This window comes from Microcaecilia unicolor, chromosome 4 (genome assembly GCF_901765095.1).
Source record: "Microcaecilia unicolor chromosome 4, aMicUni1.1, whole genome shotgun sequence".
Lineage (NCBI taxonomy): Eukaryota > Metazoa > Chordata > Amphibia > Gymnophiona > Siphonopidae > Microcaecilia > Microcaecilia unicolor.
The window spans coordinates 113,501,322-113,525,037 of NC_044034.1; the positions used below are offsets into that span (position 1 = coordinate 113,501,322).

Below are 23,716 nucleotides of genomic sequence, written 5' to 3' on the forward strand. Positions count from 1 at the left end.
GCTCTGATTGAACATTTCTCCACTGAATGGAGATAAAGTAAGCCACAGTAGGTACTTTCTGTCCTTGAAGTGCTCATAATTAAAAAACAAAACTAAAATTAAACTAAAAATAAAAGCTACAGTGGGACTTGAGCAGGCAACTTCAGGATCTCTGCTCTGGTTCTCAGTGGGCTGTATTAACCATTAGGGTCTTTCTCTACATGGAAGGATATGTGTCCATTAAATAATATGGATGTTCCTCAGCTGCTACAAAGCCATCCATGTCCCTTGTTTTGCCTGATTCATAATTTAGACATTTCAGTTTGTAAAAGTCTTAAAACAAACTTAATAACCGAGATGTATAAAATGGATGAGTGACGTACAATTCATTAATACTGTATTACCAAAATATTGCAGTAAATCTGAGTACTGACTTCAAACAACCAACCCACTATCCCCTGAATTCTATATACGGTGCTCAGAATTGCACATACACACAATTTGCATGCTCAACTTAAATATTGAGCCAATTACCACCAACAATTGGACCCTAATAATCAATTATTAGTGCTAATTTGGATTAATTTAAATTTACATGTATATAGTTATGCACTGGGATCTGCCTGTAAATTTTACATGCAGTTCCAAAAAGGGGGCAGAGCCATGGGATGTCATAGGCAGAGCATGCTGTTATGGAATAAGAGGGATCCTTGCCTAATTTAGGAATGATGATTTACACCAGGGTTTATTTGGTGTAAATCATCATGGCTAAAGTTAGTCATGGATCCCGGCACTAAACACTATTCTATAAATGGCACTAAATGCTATTCTATAAACTGCGCCTAACCTTGAATGCCATTTAAAGAATACTGTTTAGCCCTTTTTTTGGCACCATTTATAGAATGTGGCGTTTTGCATTTTTGCTAGAATAGTATAACTTATTAAAGGATAAGGGTTAAAGGTCATAAATTTGATATACTGCTTTTCTGTGATACAACAAAAGCAGTTTACAATTGTATATGCAAGTAACAGATAAACTTGAGATATGAGCTGAAAGTCAATGTGCCAATTTGCTGTCTGTGATTTGCATTTCATGTTACTACTATTTCTAAGATTCAATTTAGCTTCTTCAAGTTTACTTCATTGAGTGTATTTATGCTTGTATTTGATCATTTAACTAGTGTTATGCTAAAAATAAGTCACTTGATCATTTCACAATTGTCATATTAAAAATAAGTCAACAATATGTTTTTTTATGAAAAGTTATACCTTCTATACACCACCATGGGCGACTTCATAAAAGTGATTAATAAATCCTAATAAGCAAATGAAAAGAATGACAAATTATCATTGTATATTTGACATGAAGTTGGAAATGCCTTATCAGTTGATTCTCCAAAGGTATTTTGTGATAGAAATGTGGTTAAGACAGAATAATTCCAATGTTATTGATGGGGATTATACTATTTTTCAAACAAAGATATTAAAGGTTCTCTTATAGTACTGGCAATATAAAATAACACTTTGAGTTTACCATCTGGCTAAGCATTGCCACCTTGTTGACAATGAGCTGGCAACATAGGACTTCTACTCCTGCCAAAGTGTGATCAGAGCACTGGTGCCCAGTTCACTGATGTCCTTACTTTGCATGTTGAATGGTGAGTGATTAAATAATCATCATGCAAAATGAAACTACAGACCTTACAGACAAAATATAGTGGTAGAAATGGAAGAAATGTAGCAGAGGGTTTGAGATATTGAAGAAGTGTCATTGACAAGGTCCATTAGTTCAGTCTTGCAGTCAGATTCAGTATGCATAGTCCTTACCTTTGCAATTGCAGTACTAACCAGACTTGAAAAGAATAGCCACCTGACCTAAATAGAGGTAGATAAAGTGTTTAGCCTCATGTATCACATAACTGCCAAAATTCCTTCTGAAAATGCAGTGCCAAGTAGCATTGTACTTCTTGTCAAATTCCTTTTTTATGTATGCTGCAATATCCTTTTCAGTGCTGAATTTCTCCAGAGCTTAAGTTGCGTATTCCACAGAATCCTGCTGCATTTCTTCTGACATTTCAGCATTCTTAATAACAGCTTTTCTTTCACACATGATTACCAACTAGAATAATCCAGAGATAATCCAGGCACAGTAAGGTTCCTCTCAATTGGCTTCTTTATTATGATCTCACTTTTCTTTGGAACCTCCAGATACATGAGATCTCCTGGGATGTAACAATCAAAAACAATGTTAAATCCAAGCATTTTTTCTTCAGATATATAAAAGCCAGAGCAGAATTGTTTAAAGCAATAGGATTAACTAGATTCTTTGAATATCAATGTAACTGGTTTAGGTCCTGATGAGACCTCTTTTGATAGGTTTTCTTTATTTTTTTCTCTACAGGTATTTTATTTTTATAATGAAATACATTTCTAATATGTGCACTTTTAAGGTACTTAGAAAGATGAAACTAATTAGGCCCTTTTCAGGTTACTTATCCAGTCTCTAGTTTTGACCCAATTTGATTATTGTTATTCTAGGTACGCTGTTTGCAAAGAATGTGTTTTAAGGAAGCTTGAAACTGCTTAGAATATAGCGGCCAGGTTTGTCCTGCATCTGCCACGCTTTGGAAGGGCTACTGCACTGCTGATTCAATTGCATTGGCTTCCTATTAAGGCCAGGGTTGTTTTTAACTACTGTGCTCTCATATTTCAGATTTTATTTGGCACTGCCCCTGATTATATTATCTTGCCCCTTTTTACTTTGCCTTCTCTCAATGCAGCCTCTGGTTGTAGAGATTATCTGTGTCTTCTTTTTTCTACCTGTAAGAAAGTAGTCTATAAATCAATTTATTCCTCTACTTTTCCTTACCAAGGTACTAAGCGGTGAAATTCCTTGCTGAAATACATCAGATACCAGCATGATTATTTAGGGGCCCTTTTACTAAACCGTAGCAAAAAGTGGCCTGCAGCAGTGCGAGTGCATCTTTTGGGCATATGCTAGCCCATTTTTTGCCACCTCCTGGAAAAGGACCTTTTTTAAGGTGTGGCAAAATAAAAACCTGTTCACGTCCATTTTTGGCCTGAGACCTTACCACCACCAATTGACTTAGTGGTAAGGTCTCACATGGTATCTGGACAGTAGGCATGCAACGTGCGCAGACTGCCATTTACCACCAGGTACGCGCCATGTGGTAGAAAATAGAAAATATTGTCTACTGCGTGTTTTTGGCACATGCTGAATTCAGAATTACTGCCTGGGGCATGCAGTAGCTAGGTGGCAATGCCGATTTGGTGCACACTAGACCCACGTAGTCCTTTATGCGCCTTTGTAAAAGGGCCCTTTAGCTTTTCACAAGTTTTTTAAATCATTCCTTTTTAAAAATGTTCTGTTATTTGATGGTGGTGCCTAGTTTCTCACCCTCCCCCTTCCTTTATATCTGTAGTTATGATTCTTTCTTGCATTGATATGTATGGGATTATGGATTTCTTTAATATTATGAAGGAGTAGCCTAGTGGTTAGTGCAGTGGACTTTTATCCTAGGGAACTGAGTTCAATTCCCACTGCAGCTCCTTGTGACTCTAGGCAAGTCACTTAACCCTCCATTGCCCCTGGTACAAAATAAGTACCTGAATATATGTAAACTGCTTTGAATGTAGTTGCAAAAACCTCAGAAAGGCGGTATATCAAGTCCCATTTCCCTTTCCCTTTAATATTTCATATTTTGTAATGTCTCCTTGTAGCTTGTTAGCCACATTGAAATTGTGCAGGAAAACGTGGGGTATAAATGTCATAATAAATAATTTTATTATGGCCATCTCTACTGTCTTTAAAAATATACTTCTGAGTTGACTCTTCATTGATCTTGATATATATATATCTTACATCAATGAGATACCTGGGGTCTTATGAACATCAGTATAAAAGCATCTAGATTTACTTAGTTCCATAATTGTTGGAATAGCCAAGTTAGAGAAGCTATGAAAACCTATGAACAGAATAAAATAATAATAATAATAATAATCTTCTCTCCTTACCACTACCTTCTCTTAACCATCTCACTAGCACTTGAGATTCTACCTTTAGTTATTTAGACCCTAAACTCTGAAATGAGCTCCCGCATCAGGTTTGAGATCAACCCATATTGCATTTCAAACTAGAATTAAAAACTCACTTTTTCAGAATTGCTTTTGCTCTTTCATCATAACTTTTCCCATCTGCCCTGTTATTGGGACTTTCTACCTTTCTGTTCTCTGTCTTCTCTCTTTCCCCCTCCTCACTCTGTGGTGTGCACTCTTTCCCTTATCTCTTCTTCTTTCTCTTTCATTTATTTTTTAATTAGTTTTTTTTAATTGGTTTTTGTAAACCACATTGAAGCTTTTGTTAGGCCCCATGTGGTATATCAAGCATGTGAAATAAAAAATATACATTTGGCCATATGGGGGCAATGACAAAAACTTGATGAGTCTCTGGATTATGCCCAAGACCATGTTGGTTGGGATATAGGATGCTTTGTGCCTCTAAGAAATCCTGGTCAGTCTGCTGGTTTATCTATTTATTTGTTTATAAATTATACACATCATCTGTTCCCAATAAGAAAACTACAGAATGATTTATAAAAAGCATAGCTGTAACCTAACCACCTCTTCAACTTCCCCAAAAAAGGCAGACTGGAAATAGGATGATAGGTTCTCATATCTAATCAGAGAAGACCTAATACTATCTATCTATCTATCTATCTATCTATCTATCTATCTATCTATTTATAGATTGGTCTGGTTGTAGTGTTCATAGACTGGGTCATTTTTATTATATCTTGTTTATTTACCTCCAAAAATATTCCCATATTTTGTCCTGGGGAATTGAACTGATACTATCATCTCTTTGGGAGACCAAGCCCAGGGAACTTATTTGATGATAGCTTCTCTGGGAAAACAAAACAAAAACATTGTGGAATAATGAACGTGTTGAATTGGCTTGATTGCAATGCATTTAACAGAGATTGTACAATGCCAAAAATCTCTCCATGGCAACTAACAGAAGCTTCAGTCTTCTTGACAAAATACCTCTATTTGCCACTAATAATGATTTCTTATAGTCATACAATAATCTCATATGCATTTCATTATCTGTACCAGCAGCTCTTTCTGCCATTTCCTTTTGACCTGGAAGAAGTATGGAATTTATGGACATACCCAACAGTATCTATATATTGTAGAATAATAGAAATGTCTTGGGTTTCATGTAAACCACCAATGTTTTCTGGCTATAGAATGCACAAGCTCAAACATGAACAATAAAAAGCAAATTTTGGCATATGGAAGCAGTCATTAGCAAGTATGTTGTTAAAAAGTACTACCGGTAGCCAAGACAGCAGTACCTTCTTAAAGTAAAAAAAAAAAAAAAAAAAGAGGTTCATTTTCACATTTCTTACCACATTTCCTTCTCGAAATGCACCACCTGTTCCTCTGACCCCATCCCCACCAACTTACTCAACACCATCTCTCCTACTGTCACCCCCCCATCTGTCATATCCTCAACCTCTCTCTCTCCACTGCAACTGTCCCTGACACCTTCAAGCTTGCTGTAGTCACACCACTCCTCAAAAAACCATCACTTGACCCTACCTGTCCCTCCAACTACCACCCAATTTCCCTCCTACCCTTCCTCTCCAAGATACTTGAACGCGCCGTTCATAGCCGTCGCCTTGATTTTCTCTCCTCTCATGCCATCCTCGATCCGCTTCAATCCGGCTTTCGCCCCCTACACTCGACAGAAATGGCACTATCTAAAGTCTTGATTAATACTCAATATGGAGCTTGCTCACACTTTTCACCAAAATATCATCAAAAAGCAAGACAATTTCCCTCTATTCTCCTACTACAGAGGAAAAGGCTTCAGACACTCAGTGAGCCGATCTTTTAAATTTATGGGCTCACTGACTCGTTTGGCGGCTTCGATTTCTCTGCAAAACTTAGCCTACCACGAGCATCCTCATTAGCCAAAAAACCTCTGCACAATTTTTTAACTTTTTAACTTTTTAATCCTTAGTAGTGTCACTTTATTTCATTTAACTTAAAAGGTACACTTATCTTCTGCTGCTTTCTCATACAGGACTCCCGGCACGCCCTACAGCGAGCTCCCGTTTTGCCAACAGCTTCTTAAGGAGCAGTACCATTTATCTTTGAGATCTTCCTGTACTGAAAAGATGCAGCGTCGCTCCTTAAGAAGCTGTTGGCGAAACGGGAGCTCGCTTTAGGGCGTGCCGGGAGTCCTGTATGAGAAAGCAGCAGAAGATAAGTGTACCTTTTAAGTTAAATGAAATAAAGTGACACTACTAAGGATTAAAAAGTTAAAAAATTGTGCAGAGGTTTTTTGGCTAATGAGGATGCTCGTGGTAGGCTAAGTTTTGCAGAGAAATCGAAGCCGCCAAGCGAGTCAGTGAGCCCATAAATTTAAAAGATCGGCTCACTGAGCGTCTGAAGCCTTTTCCTTTGTAGTAAGAGAATAGAGGGAAATTGTCTTGCTTTTTGATACTATCTAAAGTCTGCAATGACCTGTTCCTTGCCAAATCCAAAGGCCACTACTCCATCCTCATCCTCCTCGACCTATCTGCCGCTTTTGATACTGTCAATCACAATTTACTTTTTGTCACACTGTCCTCATTTGGGTTCCAGGGCTCTGTCCTCTCCTGGTTCTCCTCTTATCTCTCCCACCGTACCTTCAGAGTACATTCTCATGGTTCTTCCTCCACCCCCATCCCACTCTCTGTTGGAGTTCTTCAGGGATCCGTCCTTGGACCCCTCCTTTTTTCAATCTACACCTCCTCCCTGAGCTCCCTGATGGTTTCCAATATCATCTTTATGCCGACAACACCCAGCTTTATCTCTCCACAACAAACATCACTGCGGAAACCCAGGCCAAGGTATCGGCCTGCTTACCCGACATTGCTGCCTGGATGTCCAACCGCCACCTGAAACTGAACATGGCCAAGACCGAGCTTATTGTCTTCCCACCCAAACCCACTTCTCCTCTCCCTCCACTCTCTATCTCAGTTGATAACACCCTCATCCTCCCCGTCTCATCTGCCTGCAACCTCGGAGTCATCTTCGACTCCTCCCTCTCCTTCTCTGCGCATATCCAGCAGATAGCCAAGACCTGTCGCTTCTTCCTCTTTAACATTAGCAAAATTCGCCCCTTCCTCTCTGAGCACACCACCCGAACCCTCATCCACTCTCTCATTATCTCTCGCCTTGACTACGGCAACCTGCTCCTCACTGGCCTCCCACTTAGCCATCTATCTCCCCTTCAGTCCGTTCAGAACTCTGCTGCACATTTTATCTTCCACCTGGACCGATATACTCATATCACCCCTCTCCTCAAGTCACTTCACTGGCTTCCGATTAGGTACCGCATACAGTTCAAGCTTCTCCTACTGACCTACAAATGCACTCGTTCTGCAGCCCCTCCCTACCTCTCTATCCTCATCTCCCCCTACGTTCCTACCCGTAACCTCCTCTCTCAAGACAAACCCCTCCTTTCAGTACCCTTCTCCACCACCGCCAACTCCAGGCTCCGCCCTTTCTGCCTCACCTCACCCCATGCTTGTAATGAACTCCCTGAACCCATTCACCAGGCCCCCTCCCTGCCCATCTTCAAATCCTTGCTCAAAGCCCACCTCTTCAATGTCGCCTTCGGCACCACCATACCTCTATTCAGGAATTCTAGACTGCCCAAACCTGACATTTCGTCCTTTAGATTGTAAGCTCCTTTGAGCAGGGACTGTCCTTCTTTGTTAAACTGTACAGCACTGCATAACCCTAGTAGCACTCTAGAAATGTCAAGTATTAGTAGTAGTAGTATTGAGTTAACCAGTTTTCTAGTGAGCAGCAGTGAAAAATCAATTCACAGTTTGTTTTCAAGAGTAACACTGATGAAAAGTGTATTTCATACTTAAAACTGAATATTCAAAAGAACATCTATATGACAGCTACCACTATAGGGCTAACTCCCCTATCCATGAACTTTTAGTGGCGCTATGGGGGCAATTCCATAACTGATGTTGCACCCTAATCTTAGTAAAAGGTCCCCACAGTTAGATGAAATGCTCATGTTCTCACCCAGCACTATTTGAATAATTCTAGGGAATTCTGTAAGAATTTTCAGTGGCTCTGTCCACATAGTCCCTCATTTTATAACATGAAGCCTAAATTTAAATGCTGGTTCCACATATAAATGTATAAAATGTGAGTACTTAAACAGGGTAAACGTATACTTTTATACAGATATGAAAAATCCACCTGGAAAATCCACCTGAAAAATCCACATGGAAAAAAAATACACTTAGGCGTATTCTACTTTATAGAATAAGCCTAAATTTCTGTGTGGTTTATAGAACATGCCAAGCGTCTGTCCACACTGCTAAATTTAGTCACAGGTAGTGCGAGAAGAACAATCCTTCTACACTTCTACCCCCTGACCAGAGAGAATTTTGTGCTTAAATTTGCATGCAATTATTTCTGATCATAGGTGTAGTAAAGCCTTGCGCTGTTCCAGCACTATTTTTAGAGCGCTGTTTAGAACAGTGCGGGGCTTTTGATCATCTGCCCATGAGCTCTTAGCTAGCATTCACGTGTACACTCTTCCATGTAAGCATTCGTATTCTATAAATTTACACATGTAATCAGCATATAAATTTAGACATCATGTTATTAAATGAAGAGGTATGTGGCTAGAGCCACTGAAAAGTCTCACAGAATGCCTTAAAACTATTCAAATAGTGCTGGGTTAGAACAAGGGTAAAACATAGCATTCCATGTAACTGAGGTGCCTTTTTACTAAGCTGTGGTAAGAAATGGGCTTACCTTCAAATTCTACATATGCGCCTTAACTTGTGCACGCTAATTTGGCTGCATGGCCAAATTGTGTGCATAACTTAATTAACAAGCCAATCAGTGCCGATAAGTGGTACTTAACACCAATTAGCAGCACTAATTGGCTTCAATTAGAATTTATACGTACAACTTTCTAGGCATATTCTACAACGTGGTACACGTAAATTCTAATGTACACAGTCGAAAAGGGGGTGTGGAATGGGCAGGTTGTGGGTGTTTCAAAACACTATGTACACTATTATGGAATGCACGCGATTCACACCTAACTTTGGTGCCTAAATTGTAATCGCATAAATGGCACATGGGTGTGGTTATAAAATCACACTATCCATGTGTTTTTTCTGCACCAATTTTTAAGGCACCCTTTATAGAATTTACATACAGCTTTGCCACACATTAAGTGGAGGAGTGGGTTAATGTTTAGTGTAGACCTGGAGAACTGGGTTCAATCCCTGCTGCTGCTGCCTGACAGTCAGCAGTGGGCTGAGATCCTGGGGGACCAAGTTCAATTCCCTCTGCAGCTCCATGTGACCCTGGGCAAGTCAGCCCTTCATTGCCCCAGGTTCAATATATAGCTTAGATTGTGAGTCAATTAAGTACAGTACAAAGTACCTGTAATAGAAATTGAAAACTGCATAGTCACTTCAGGGATCAGTTGCGGTGTATCGTGTTATAAATAAATAAACTTCTAGTGTGGCCATCAGAAAGGGCTTTTTTCTATTTGTTTTATCTGTGGCTGGATGCTAATGTTATCATTAGTACATGGTCATTGAAAAAAATTACCACAAGAGCACTCACTGCCTCCTTTTTAAGAGGTGATAAGGGCTCCTGCTTTCCCCCGAGTTCTATATAGCGCGTCTAGACTTTCGCACTGTTCCATGTGTAAATCTAGGCATATTCTATAACTACTCAGGTTGTTTTAACAAGCTGTTCATTGTTAACAGCTCATAACATGCAATAACAATCACTAATTGGAAAAATTAGATTTTACCAGCATACATTGCTAAGTGTATTCTGTAATGTACTGCACCTAAATTCTAATGTGCACAGACACAAAAACGAGCATGGTTAGGAATGTGGAAATGGGCATTTTGTGGGCGTTCCAAAATCTATGTGCGTTGTTATAAAATATGGGCTAGTGCATCTAAATCTACACATAAGGATTTATACCAGCTTTTCATTGGCATAAATGGACGTATTTAGTTGCATGAACTACACCTAAGTGTATTCTAAATACCGTGTGTAGATTTACACGTGGTATTTAGAATATGCTTAGGCATAATTGTATAATGCGCATTAATTTCAGGCGCCATATATAGAATCGGGCCCTTTATGGACATGCTAACCAGGTAATGCAGAGGTGACATCAACGTGCTAGCTAATTAGTGCAACCATGCCCATTCTCTGTTCCTGACATGCCCCCTCCAAGAAACATTCAACAAATAATTCTTCATGCTTAGTGTGCACAGATACATGAAATTAAAGCAGAATATTTTAGTGTATTCCATGTTAGGTCATTTTTGCTATATTAGGCTCACATTAATGCCTAATGCAGCTTAGTAAAAGAACCTCTTAAACTGCTAAGTTATATAAATAGTGACTGAATATCACCACTATCTGTAGAGCCAGTAGTAGTCAGCAATCTGTTGACCAACTGAAAAACGACACTGAATATACATGTTTATTTTTGTTTTGTTTTTAAATGGTTCAACCAGCATTTAATAAAAACACTCACCATACCAGCTGACTATTACTATTACTCTATCAGTTTCTAGGCCAAGGAATTATGGTTTCAAGTTGCGACCTATGAATTAATTGTCGATCCATTTAATTTGGTAAATGTTCCTCGTTTAGCCTTTTCTTTTAGCAGAGGAGTTGTCTTTATGACCTTTAAACTCAAAGGTCAAGGTTCCATTAGAACTGAGGTACTTAAAAGCATCAACTTGTATTGGACGCATCCTCTGTTGAACAGTTATACAGCTTTTTGCAAATTCTTTAGATCTTTTTTATTAATACTAAGCAACAGTTTACTTTTTTTCGGAGATTGTTTTACTTAGCTCAATTTTTTTTAATCAACCATTGAAATGCAAAGGGATTTTATTTGCCACAATAAGCTGCACATTTATAGAGGCAAATTATAAGATTAAAAAAAAGAAAGATTCAAAGTCAATAACTAATTAGAAGAGCTCTGAAGGACAAAAAAAAGCATGTGGAATTAGTTTTCAGTGGTGTTGTTTTCCAAATCCATGTATTGTTTTATTTAAAAGTTGAAAAAATCTTAAGGTTTATCACCTTGCAAAACCCAAAAGGCAGAGGATGGGGGGGGGTTAAGATAGAACTGTGTGCTTCTACAAGAAGAAACTCAGAGAAACTTTGCAGCTTGTGTAATCTCCTCCATAGAGACATTAAAAGTTATGTGGAGGTTATTCTTTAATTACATATCTGATAGACCCTTTGGAAGCAAGCGCTATCTCTGACATTTTCCTTGGCTTCTATTAGAAAAAACTGAGCCAAAGGTAAGTGTATTCAACTGAGGTCAAGAATGTCTTAAGATTTCAGTTAGCTTAACTATTTTTACTGGCACAGCTTATGTAAGTAGAAAATGCTCCTACATATTGTTTTAAAGTATTAAGGCTAAAACTTGGCTGAAAATACATCACACCATCACTTCTCTGCTTTCAGTTTTTTTGTCAAGGCAAGTTGTGAAGAACATGAAAATATTTGAAGCTCAGGCCGCTCTGCTTGATTGTTACTCAGACTACTGGATTTCATTGGAGTAAAAGAAAATAATTTTTTTCACTGACCCTCTTTTATTGCCTAGAGTTACCAAGGGGCCCTTTTAGGTGTCTATGCATGCCCAAAGTGCATCAATTCAGAACTACCACCCAGCTACCATGTGGCCCGGGCGGTAATTTCCGGTAATTTCATTTTTTACGCGCGTCGGAAAATATATTTTATTTTTCGGTGCACAACGCTAACCGGGCGGTAATCAGCATTGTACGCACGCTGACAATTACTGCCCGGATAATGCGTGAGACCTTACCGCTAAGTGAATGGGTGGCAGTAAGGTTTCATACCCAAAATGGGCGCATGCCAATTTTCATTTTGCCTCATGTCCATTTTCAGCCAAAAAAAACGGCCTTTTTTGCAGGTGCACTGAAAAATGGACCTGCATGCATCCAATATACGTGTCCATACCAGCACAGGCCACTTTTTGGCACTCCTTAGTAAAAAGACACCTAATTGTTTGGGAAACAATTGGCTGAGAGACTGCCTATGTCAAAGGAACTAGGCACTTATTTTATGTCTATATTATAAAAGGTATTAGCAGAAATAAAAAGTACACCCCAAGAATAATATCTGCATAATTTAAAACTTACCCTTCCCCCCCGTTAACTAAGCCGTGCTAGCAGCTGCTGCTGCTCGGCAATGCTGACACTGCCCACTCAAAGTGAATGGGCTGTGTTGGCATTAGCGCGCGGCAGCCACTTGCGCGACTTAGTAAACAAGAGGCTTAGAGGCTTATGCACAGCATCTTCTGCTTCATTTTAAGTGTTATCATCAGTCCAAACTTCTCAATAAATATTTATATATCCAGTGCAATTCAAGCTGCATTCAGAAAAATTTATTGTGCCAAATCAATATACGAAAAAATGTAAACACTCATCTCAAATGTTATATTTGCCTACAATAATGTTCTCATATTTTATAAGTAAATATACCCAGTTCCACCAAGCATTCACATTTTAAGATTAAATTATCTTTCCAATTATTAAGTATCATTTTAATGCCTTAGATAATAACAGTTTAGACAAATAGGAGTCCGATGAGGATAGATGTTTTCTATTGTTAGTGATTTCTAAATTATCAGTTTCAAGGAGAGATTGATCTCTAGTTTAAAAATGCTGATATTCTTTTCCAGACATCAGACTAAAACAAATGAAAACTAGTGTAACAATAATGCATACAAGGTAAGTTTTCTATATCTTGCTTATAGGACAGGCATATACTTTTACACATAGTTCTACATTTGGCTGCTTTCCCTGAGGTCCATAGGGCCTAATGCTCAATAAAAGACGTGTGTGCTTACTCATTTCTTGTACATATAATAATAATAATAATAATAATAAAACATCTCTTGTATTCTACGCATAGCCACACTGAATTTAATGCAGATTGCAATCAGAGATATGGAGGGGCATTTTAGAAAGAAACGTCCAAGTTGTGATTTGGATGTCTTTGTAAAAATCCGGGGGCGGGGAAAACCGTATTTTCGAAACAAGATGGACGTCCATCTTTCATTTTGGTTTGGAAAATCGCCAAAAGTCAGAAACGTCCAAATCCAAGGACGGCCTTAAATTTGGACAACCCTAGATTTGAACGTCCTTGGATTTGGATGTCTTTGACTTTTGGCAATTTTCGAAACCAAAGACGTCCCAGTGAAAAATGTCCAAATGGTATGCGTTTGGACATGGGAGGAGCCAACATTTCTAGTGTACTGGTCCCCCTGACATGCCAGGACACCAACCAGGCACCCTAGGGGGCACTGCAGTGGACTTCATAAAATGCTCCCAGGAACATAGCTCCCTTACCTTGTGTGCTCAGCCCCCCAAAACCCACTACCCACAACTCTACACCACTACCATAGCCCTTACAGATGAAGGGGGGCACCTATATGTGTGGGTACAGTGGGTTTGTGGTAGGTTTTGAGAGTTTGCCGTTTCCTCCACAAATGTAACAGGTAGGGAGGGTATAGGCCTGGGTCCGCCTGCTTGAAGTGCACTGTAGTACCCACTAAAACTGTTCCTGGGACCTTCATGCGCTGTCATGGACCAGAGTATGACATCTGAGGCTGGCATAGAGGCTGGCACAAATATTTTTAAGATGTTTTTTGAGGGTGGGAGGGGGTTGGTGACCACTGGGGGAGTAACAGGAGGTCATCCCCGATTCCCTCCAGTTTTCATCTGGTCATTTCGGGCACCTTTTTGTGCCTTATTCGTTAAAAAAAACAGGGCCGGGTGAAAACGTCCAAGTGTTTGTCTTGGACGTCCTTGCTTTTTTCGATTATGGGTCAAAGACGTCCAAGTGTTAGACATGCCCAAGTCTGGACTTCGCTACGCCTCCGACACGCCCCTTGAAATTTGGACATCTTTGCAAAGGACTGCAGTTGGAGTCGTCCAAAATCGGGTTTCAATTATACCAATTTGGACGTCTCTGGGTGATCGACGTCCATCTTCCAATTTATGTCGAAAGATGGGTGTCCTTCTCTTTTGAAAATGAGCCTGATGGTCAGTTAACTTGGAGTTACAACAAAAATGATCTATTACAGGTTTATCAAGTCAACAAACTGTGGGTCCTGTTTACTAAGGTACACTAGTGTTTTTAGCATGCACTAAAATTAGTGCACGCTAAACGCTAGAGACACCCATATATTCCTATGGGTGTCTCTAGGGTTAGCACACTAATGTTTAGCACACACTAAAAATGTTAGCACACATATAGCACAGCTTAGTAAACAGGGCCCTAAAATACTATAATTTCTTAGACAGGAATTCAGGAATAAGACTATTTTTAATGCCTTCCTGCAAAAAAGATAATTTGATTCAGCAGTTATTTTTGAAGGTAATGAATTCCATGTCTCTGCTGTCAAATATGAAAAGGAAGAAACAAAGATTTTTTTTTCAAATTTTGTACCCTTAGGACTTGGAAAGATCAGCCTTAGTTGATTTCTAGAAGACTGTTTTAACATTTGATCTGCGATATGAAGCAAATCATTCATATACCCCCCTGTTTACTAAGTCGTGCTAGCAGCAGCCATGTGCTAATGCCGATACAACCCATTTACTTAGAATGGGCTGTGTCAACATTGCTGCATGGCATCTTAATAAACAGGGGGGGAAAAAGAAGAGCCATCCTGTCAATTTGTCTTAAATATTAAACAACACATCTTGAATACAGTTGTAGCATCTATGTTAAAAGAGTCATTTTCACCAAGCCTCAGCGAAGAGGTGCTAGCCTGAAAAAATCACATTTTTCTAGGAATAACTTAGATTCTGCTCCTGTTAGAGAGATTAAATATGCTGTATTGGGCTGTTGGAGTCAGGGAAAGAGCCAACCATAGGATTTTCATCTGATGCTCCAGAGAGCAGAATGACACAGCTTGCAGGGTTGATTGCAAGCTGTTTTATTAATTTACAGCAGAAGTCACTAACCTGCGGAATTGAGTTACCATAGGTTAGTGTCTCTGTCACTAAACTAAGCTGCAGTAATATTCCACCTTTTATACAGCTTAGTAACTTTCTTCTTAAATGGCTTTTTAAAATTGACCTCTTACATATTGCAGTTTTAAGTTGCTTTACAATAAATAGTGAGCTATATTAATTGTTTTGTTAGGTATGACTGTTATGGATATTACTGACCATCCAGAAGTTTCACATACCAGTAATTCTCTGATACACATCTGGTCTTCATTTAACTTAGGAACCTCTACTTCTTTAACAGAATTAAATGCCACTACTTGTACCTCTTCATAACCATTGACACAATTCCGTCGTCTTGGTTTAAAATCACTAAACATGGTTTGATTCCTCTGCCCCCTGACACTTACCCGTAACAGCTTAACTATAGGTTAAACACACACTTGTTAGGCCTGTCCTGAAGACAAATAATGTAGATCTTTCCATAGCTTCCCACTACTGTCTTATTTCTAATCTCTGTTATTTATCCAAGCTCACAGAGAGAGGAATTTTTTATATGAAGTTCAAATGATGTAATAAATGTTTTAAAATGCAAGTCCATAATGGAAGAAATAATTAAACGTGTTCTGATGTTTTAAAATATTCAAAAAAAAGTTTAGAAAGATGATGCACTGCAAACATCATAGACTTTCTGAGATAAACATCTCCACCAATTGGAAATATACTTGGCAAAATGTGCAACAGCTGTACTAGTCCCTGCATAGAGAAAACGTCCACGGGAATGAACACACATTCTCTCCATTTGCAAAATGTGCATATATACATCCTGCACATGGAGGAATAGTTCCTTAGTGTGGACAGTCATGTCTCTTCAGAGGGAATCTAGTTTCAGTGTGCCAGAGACAAAGCTCCTGGTCCGCCTATGCCTCAGGCACAAGAGAGTAATTTTAAAGCACCATCACCACCTGCCTTCCCACAACACCTTCATAAAGGCATGGAGATCAATTAGAGGCAGCCTGGAAAGAAAAGTGTGAAGCAGTACCCCCCCCCCCCCCCCCCCAAGATCACAGCACCACTCATGTACAAGCATGATACATACATCTGCACTACCCAAGCTGCAAAGGACTCAAATACAAATCAACTTACGCATCCAGTTTTTCCTACATAAGCACACAACTGTGGAATGCATTACCGAAAGCCTTGAAAACTACGAACGACCACCTAAACTTCCAGAAAACACTAAAAGCTAACCTGTTTAAAAAGGCATAAGAAAGAATAATAAACATTGATAAAATAACAATGTTCAGAATATCCAATGACAAGTAATTATGGGGACCCTTCCACTAATCATTCAATGCCTCCAGTGAGGCCCCCAGAGTCAACAGCCACCATAGATGAAAGGTGGCAACCAAGCAGGTCTTGTGTGACCTCAGCTTCAGGGAATCCTACAGCTAGGATAGCAGCCCTGATCTCAGGGTCTACTGAACATAAGGCCCAGCATAAGGATACAGGCACATGATACTGGGCATTGTAAACCTCAACACTGGGCCAAGCTTAGTGGAGTATTACAGAAATGGAGATCTTGAGGACTGGGCAGAAAAACAAGAGGCAAATCTCACCCTTAGGAACACATGGTGCACAGACCCATTCCCAGGGACTCCAACCCCCACCCAGCTTCTCATGAGGGGTGTTCCACTGGGGTACAATCTGCACATAACTCCCCAGTTACTTTGTTTCAACATTAAAACAATAAAGACATAAATAGGATAAAACTGTGTGTTGCAAAGTCCACTGCTGTCTCTTGTGTTGCTGCTGACCAGTGTTGTATCTTGTCCAGCAGTCAGTTCCTGTAAAACGGAAGGAGTCCTTGGTTAGCAGAAACATGGGGCAGACCAGATCTCAGGTCATCTTCCTAGCAGAAGGGGAAGGGTAGGTTCTGAGGTCTCTGCTTATCTGGAGACAGTGGAAAATTGGGACTCTAGCTGGCTCGTGGCTCTCAGGGTTCAGTTGCCTGATGCTGTGGGAGCAGAATGGAGAGCTTAAGAGTCAGTTTCCCAGATGTTTTGGATTCCTAGCTGATGATAAGCCCCCCCCCCCCCTTAGCAACATTAAGGCAATGTTGGCGGTCAAAAATGGCATCTAAATCACTTATTTTAGACATCATTCTTCCCAAAGGTTCAAAGAAGAGCAATTAAAATGATAAAGGGGATGGAACTCCTCCCATATAAGGAAAGGCTAAAGAGATTAGGACATAAGTTCATAAGTATATAAGTGTTGCCATACTGGGAGAGACTGAAGGTCCATCAAGTCCAGCATCCTGTTTCCAACAGTGGCCAATCCAGGTCACAAGTACCTGGCAAGCTCCCAAAACAGTATAATACATTTTATGCTGCTAATCCTAGAAATAAGCAGTGGATATTCCCCAAGTCCATCGTAATAATGGCTTATGTACTTCTTTTTTAGGAAACTATCCAAACCTTTCTTAAACCCCACTATGCTAACTGCTTTTACTATATTCTCTGGCAACGAATTCCAGAGTTTAATTACACATTGAGTGAAGAAATATTTTCGCTGATTTGTTTTAAATTTACTACTTAGTATTTTCTTTTCGTGCCCTCTAGTTCTAGTATTTTTGGAAAGAGTAAACAAGCAATTCACGTCTACCCATTCCACTGCACTCATTATTTTATAGACCTCTACCATATCTCCCTTCAGCTGTCTTTTCTTCAAGCTGAAGTGCCCTAGTTGCTTTAGCCTTTCCTCATAGGGAAGTTATCCCAGCTTGGAAAAGAGATGGCTGAGGAGGGATATGATTGAGGTCTATAGAAGCCTGAGTGGTGTAGAACGGGTAAAAGCAGTGGCGTAGCCAGACAGCCAATTTTGGGTGGGCCTGGACCCAAAGTAGGTGGGCACAAAATTTTCTCTCTAACCCCCTCCCCCAGCATTGCCCAACTCAAAAGATAAATACTTTAGCTGATGAAGATCCCCAAGCTCTGTCACCTGAAAACTTTCACCAAATATGGCCAGAATTCACTTTTACCAAGCTTGGTTGGAAGCAGCAACTCCTTGAGCCACTGATAGCGGCACCCCATGCATGCTTAGTTGTCAGTGGCTCAAGGATGCTGCCCCCATCTGCCAAGCTCAGCAGAAGGGAGTTCTGGCCACCTTCAGTGGAGGTCCTCAGCTAGCAGGGCTTGGGGATCCCCACCAGCTACAGCAAGGGTCAGGGCTGCTGTTAGCCATGCTGGGGCCCAGGGCAAAAAATAAAGAAGCCCTCTCCTCTTTAATCTCCCCATCTGTCATTACAGTCTCACACTAACAGACCATCACCAAATACAGAACAAGGGATTACAAAGTAGAAATAAAAATATGTAGACAAAAATTGAACTGAGAACCTCAACATTTACTGCAACACTGGAGAAATAAAAACAAAAATGCATTTCCTTTTCTACGGAACACAATAAAAAGACATCCGCTATGACCATTTCCCAAAGCTAACATATTCCATTTAAAACGTTCAAAATAAAATTATTTTTCTACCGTTTGTTGTCTGGACATTTTATTTTTCTATCATGTTGGTTTCAGTTTCTCCTTCCCACTTTCCCGTCGTCTTCTGCTAATTCTTCAAGCAACTGTTGTCCATTTGTCTTTTCTTTCCTCTCGTTCTATTTCCTCATTACAACTGCTGCTGAAATAATGATCTTTCCATTTTAGCTCTTTCCTTTCTGTTTTTTGTTCTTTTCTGCCTCTGTCCACTCAAATTTAACCCTCTTTCTAAACTTTTTCCTCCTTTTTACTTTTCAGATATCTATCAAATTTCCATCTCCTTTCACCCACTAGCTCACCCATATCCAAACTCACTCCTTCCCAACCATCCTTTCCCTTCTATCTTCAATCTATGCACCATTACCATATTTCTACCACCTGTAATCACTATCCTCTCATTCATTTCATTACCATTTCCCCTCTCTCTTTATCCTCTCTTCACTCTCATAGCCTGACATCTCCCTTTTACCCCCTCCCCCCACCAGCATATGCCTGTTCCCTCCCTCCATTATCCTACATTTCTCTCTCTCTCTTACCCATTGTCCAGCATATCTCCCTTTTGCCCCTGGATCCAATATCTTCCCCCTCTCTTGTGCAGCATCTCTCCTTCCCTTTGCTCCACCTCTATGTCCAACATCTCTCCCATATTGTCCACTCTTTCTCTCTCTCTCTCTCTCTCTCTCTCTCTCCCTGCCTTGAGCCCCTGATCTAACATCTTTTTCTCTCCCCTCCAGCCATGTTCATTATTTCCCCCTCTCATCTCTCACTCCCTTCCTTCACTGTCATGTCCAACACTTTTTTCCTCTATCGCCTTTGCCACTCCTGTGCAGCCTTTCCCTTCTTCTCCCCACCACACCCATATCAAACAATTCTCTCTCTCTTTTCCTCCTGCATCTCTCCCTCCCCCATGTCAAACAATTATTTCTTCACCCCACCTAGCATTACCCGTCGCTCTCACTCACTCACTCACTCTTTCTCTCCACCCCACCCCCTCTCACAGGGCAGGCCCAGGGCAAGGACATTGTACTGTGGCAGCCTTGAGGAATCGCTGCAAGCTTTCATGCCCTTCCCTGCCTCTCTCTCCACCCCTGCGTCCCACCGCAGCTGCAACGGAAATTCTTGTCCTCAGCGCCGGCACTGCCTCGGTCCCTACATGCTACCCAGTACCTTCGGTCCCTGCATTCTTTTCTTCGATCGTCACCGGCAGCGCTGCCATACACACAGGCAGCTCCGCTCCCCTCTGCCGCGTCCATCTGGCCCTACGTAAACAGGAAGTGCATCAGAGAGGGCCGGATGGACGCGGCAGAGGGGAGCGGAGCTGCCTGTGTGAATGGCAGCGCTGCCGGCGACAATCGAAGAAAAGAATGCAGGGACCGAAGGTGCTGGGTAGCATGCAGGGACCAAGGCAGCGCCGGCAGGGAGGACAAGAATTTCCGTTGCGGCCGGAGAAAAGGCAGTGAGCGACATGCGAGGGATATGGGGTGGGCGGGTGGGACACTGAATGAAATTACATGGAAATAAATTTACAACAAATAGGAGGAAATACTTTTTCATTCAAAGAATAGTTAAGCTCTGGAACTCACTGCCAGAGGATGTGGTAACAGTGGTTAGTATTCCAAGGTTTAAAAAAAGGTTTGAACAAGTTCCTGGAGGAAAAGTCCGTAGTCTGTTATTGAGATGGATATGGGGGGAAGCCACTGTGTATGCTGAGCTTTGTATCCAGCAAAGCATCTGCTGCAATAGCATTTAGTGCATCCATGATTGATGTACAAGTGTCCCACCACCACAGGTACAATCCACTAAGCCCAGTAACACCACTGTGCACTCTTCCACCTACTGCACCCAATGAGACCCAGCACCAGAACCCAGTACTTACTCTTCCAGCACCTGCAAACATCCTCACACAAATGGCATCAACTCACAACACACAATCTCTCCCAGCACCAGCACGTAGTCCTCACACAAACAGCTGCACAGTGACAAATAGAGAGTGGAAAAAACGGAGGAATAATGAGATACAGAATACAAGCAGGTAGGGGGTTTGGGTTGTGTCGGGGTTTGTAGACAGTGAGGGTTTGGTGGGGAAAGGGGTGAAATACAGAACAAGGGATGGGTATGGCTGGGGGGGCTGGCAAATGTAGGTAAGGACCTGAGGTGAGACACAGAGGAGGCAAGGCCAGAAATGTGAGGGCCCAAAGGTTCATACAGGGGCAAAGAAACAAAGGTTACAGACCACTCAGCAACTCTCCACTATTCAACTCAGCAAAATCACAAATGGGTCCAAAGACAAGTTTGGTCTTGAGCAGTCACTTTTAGAGCAGGTCTAATTCATGACATTTATTTTCTTCAGGCACAAGTAAATCGTTTTGCTATCTATTATGGAAAAAAATATATACCTCACGTAACAACACTCGCAGCACACCCCTGAAATGCCCAATCGAAAAATGTTTTCCTTTCAACAAATATGGAACTTAATTTTTTGTCTGTTTGATTATATGGTTTAAACATTTTCTTGTTAGAAACACATCTATCTGTCGCTTGTGCACTTTTTGCATGTTCTTTTCTTTTGAAATTGATCCCCTTAATGTGCTACATCCTCATCAGTCAGGTTTCTACTCTCAGCTTAGTACTGAGACCATTTTTACTGCATTACTGAGATCCATACTGCATTAAATTGTGGTAATGTAGCACAGGCCATTTACCTTGATTTATCAGCAGTATTCAACCTGGTAGATCATTCTATACTGCTGTCTACATTGAGATCTATAGGTATCTCTGGAACGGTATACAGTTGATTCGCTTCTTTTTTGTGAGACAAGTTTTTTTTTTTTAGTTTTCTGTTTATCCTCAATATGTGCTCAGTATCCTCTTTCACATGGTGTTCTACAAGGCTCAGTGTTTGCTCCCTTATTAAACAACTTCTTGAGCCTCCTTACTATGCTTGTTCAAAACTATGATGTCAAAGCATTTTACTAAGCTGATGACATCCTTTTGATTGATTATGCTGATCCCTCAAACGTTAATTTAAGTAAGATTCATTCATGTTTGAACACCATCTCTAAATGATTGTGTCATTACGATCTGATCCTGAACTCATTCTAAACAGTGGCCACCTGGCTATTAGATAGACCCATTTTTCCTTTGATAGCCTTGCTACTGGACAATGTATCACCTTTGTTACTCATTTTCAAATATCTAGGCATATTTATTGATCATACTCTATCATGTTTCAGGGCATTAAGACAATATTGTAATATTGTTTCATCCTGCTCTATTTGGGTGAGACCTCTCAAAAAAGTGCTCTGTACACTCATAACTTCCCAGCTCAAACTACTGTAATATTGCCTATACTGTACTTCCTTTTTATTTAATCAGGCACTTAGTTCAAAACATGGCTATAAGACTTATCTCATGCTAGATGACAGGCCCATGTCACACCCCTACTGATGAAAAACTGTTGGCTCCCTGTACAATACCGATTTAAATTCACGATCTTTATGATGACACATAAGGAACTCTATACTGGTATCCCATCCTACTTATCATCTATTATTTTTCTTCCCTCATCCCATCAAAAGGATTGTGCTCACTACATGACAGCTACTTACACATATACTCTATCCAATTGGCAGACCTAGATTTGACCCCTCAGTGGGCATTTTACTATGCTGCCCCTTTGATTTGGAATTTCATGCGTCTAGCTTTGCATACAAAATCCTATCTTATCAAATGTAAAAGGGTCCTGAAATCTTATCTCTTCCAACATGCCTTCCAAACCCAGTGATAGTAGTTGCCAGCAGTGTTGAAGTAGTCTACAATTGCCTACTTTCTCTCTTTCTCTTTTCTTCTTTTTTCTTTTGAGATGGTGTCCTTTCTAAACTGTTATGTTTTTAATAATGTTGTAAACTGCTCTACTGTATTGTTATGAAGAGTTGAAGAGTGGTATATTAAGCTACATAAACCATGACCATAGTGCCATTACATGGACACTGTCACTTTTTCTACTTGTGATATGTTCATTGGTCTACATGATATTTCATTTCATTTTACTTTATTTAAAACAAATATCAAGACCACAGCATCTGGTTTCCTGTATTGCTGTGTAACACCTTTTGATTCTCCATGTGCCTTCATTTAATATGCAAAGTGATCAAAATCTCTACTTTCCTTTGAAAATGGCAAGAAATGGTAGGGACCAGACTGTCATAAAAGCTAAAACAAAGTAATTTCCTGAATCCATTGACCTTTCCATTGATATCATAACACAGCATAATCACTAGGCTTTTAAATTAGCTATTTAACTCGACATGGAAAGGGAACAGTGAAATCTCAGAGGTTTGCTGCTTGAACAAGACCCTGGCACTGCAAGCAAAAGGGTAAATGAGCTTCAGATGTTGAGAAATGACCTTTAGGTTCCACAGCTGCCTATCATATATCATGTTTGTCCTCCATGCTGGTGAGTTTATCCTATTAAAATTAATTTTACTTTGCCTGTTTTAATGTTAAATAGTCATTGTTTTATGGTCAGATTTCATGATAAGGTTGTTATGGCTATCAGAAACTTAATGTTCCTTATTTAATTAGTGATGCAATCCTACAGACTAAGACTATGATGGCATATAAGGGCGACCCATTTCTAATACAATACCAAAGAGCCTACACAATCTCAAGTTGTATTTATTTAATGCATTCATAAAATGCTTTTCTGGTCATAAGTCCAATCAAAGCAGTGCACATAAAGCAGAAATGAACAATTTGAAAAATGCACACTTACAGTGTAAGAGAAAACTGCACATTTCCCTTTCCTCCATTTTCAAATGCATCCATGTCTAGGGACTGGATGTTAAAAGATGAGGTAAACTGTGTCTCAGTAAGGGGCTATATGAGAGGTGTGTATGTGTGTTTCTTTGTATGTCTATGTTTTTCTGTGTGTGTGCATGTGTCTTTGGGTGTATCTTAGAGTCCGTGTTTGTGTTTGCACATGTGTGTTTTCATTTGTTTCTTTTGTATGTTGGTGTGTCTTTGTTTGTCTGTGTCTGTGTCTGTGTTTCTGCTTTTATGTATATATTTTCATGTCTGCATCTGTGTGTGTCTTTTTGCAT

General features: G+C 40.2%; 1 pseudogene; it reads right to left on the reverse strand.

Moving 5' to 3' along the window:
* Positions 1-1,762: 1,762 nt before the first annotated feature.
* LOC115467921 lies at positions 1,763-11,537 on the reverse strand (annotated as a pseudogene).
* Between the last annotated feature and the right edge of the window lie 12,179 nt (positions 11,538-23,716).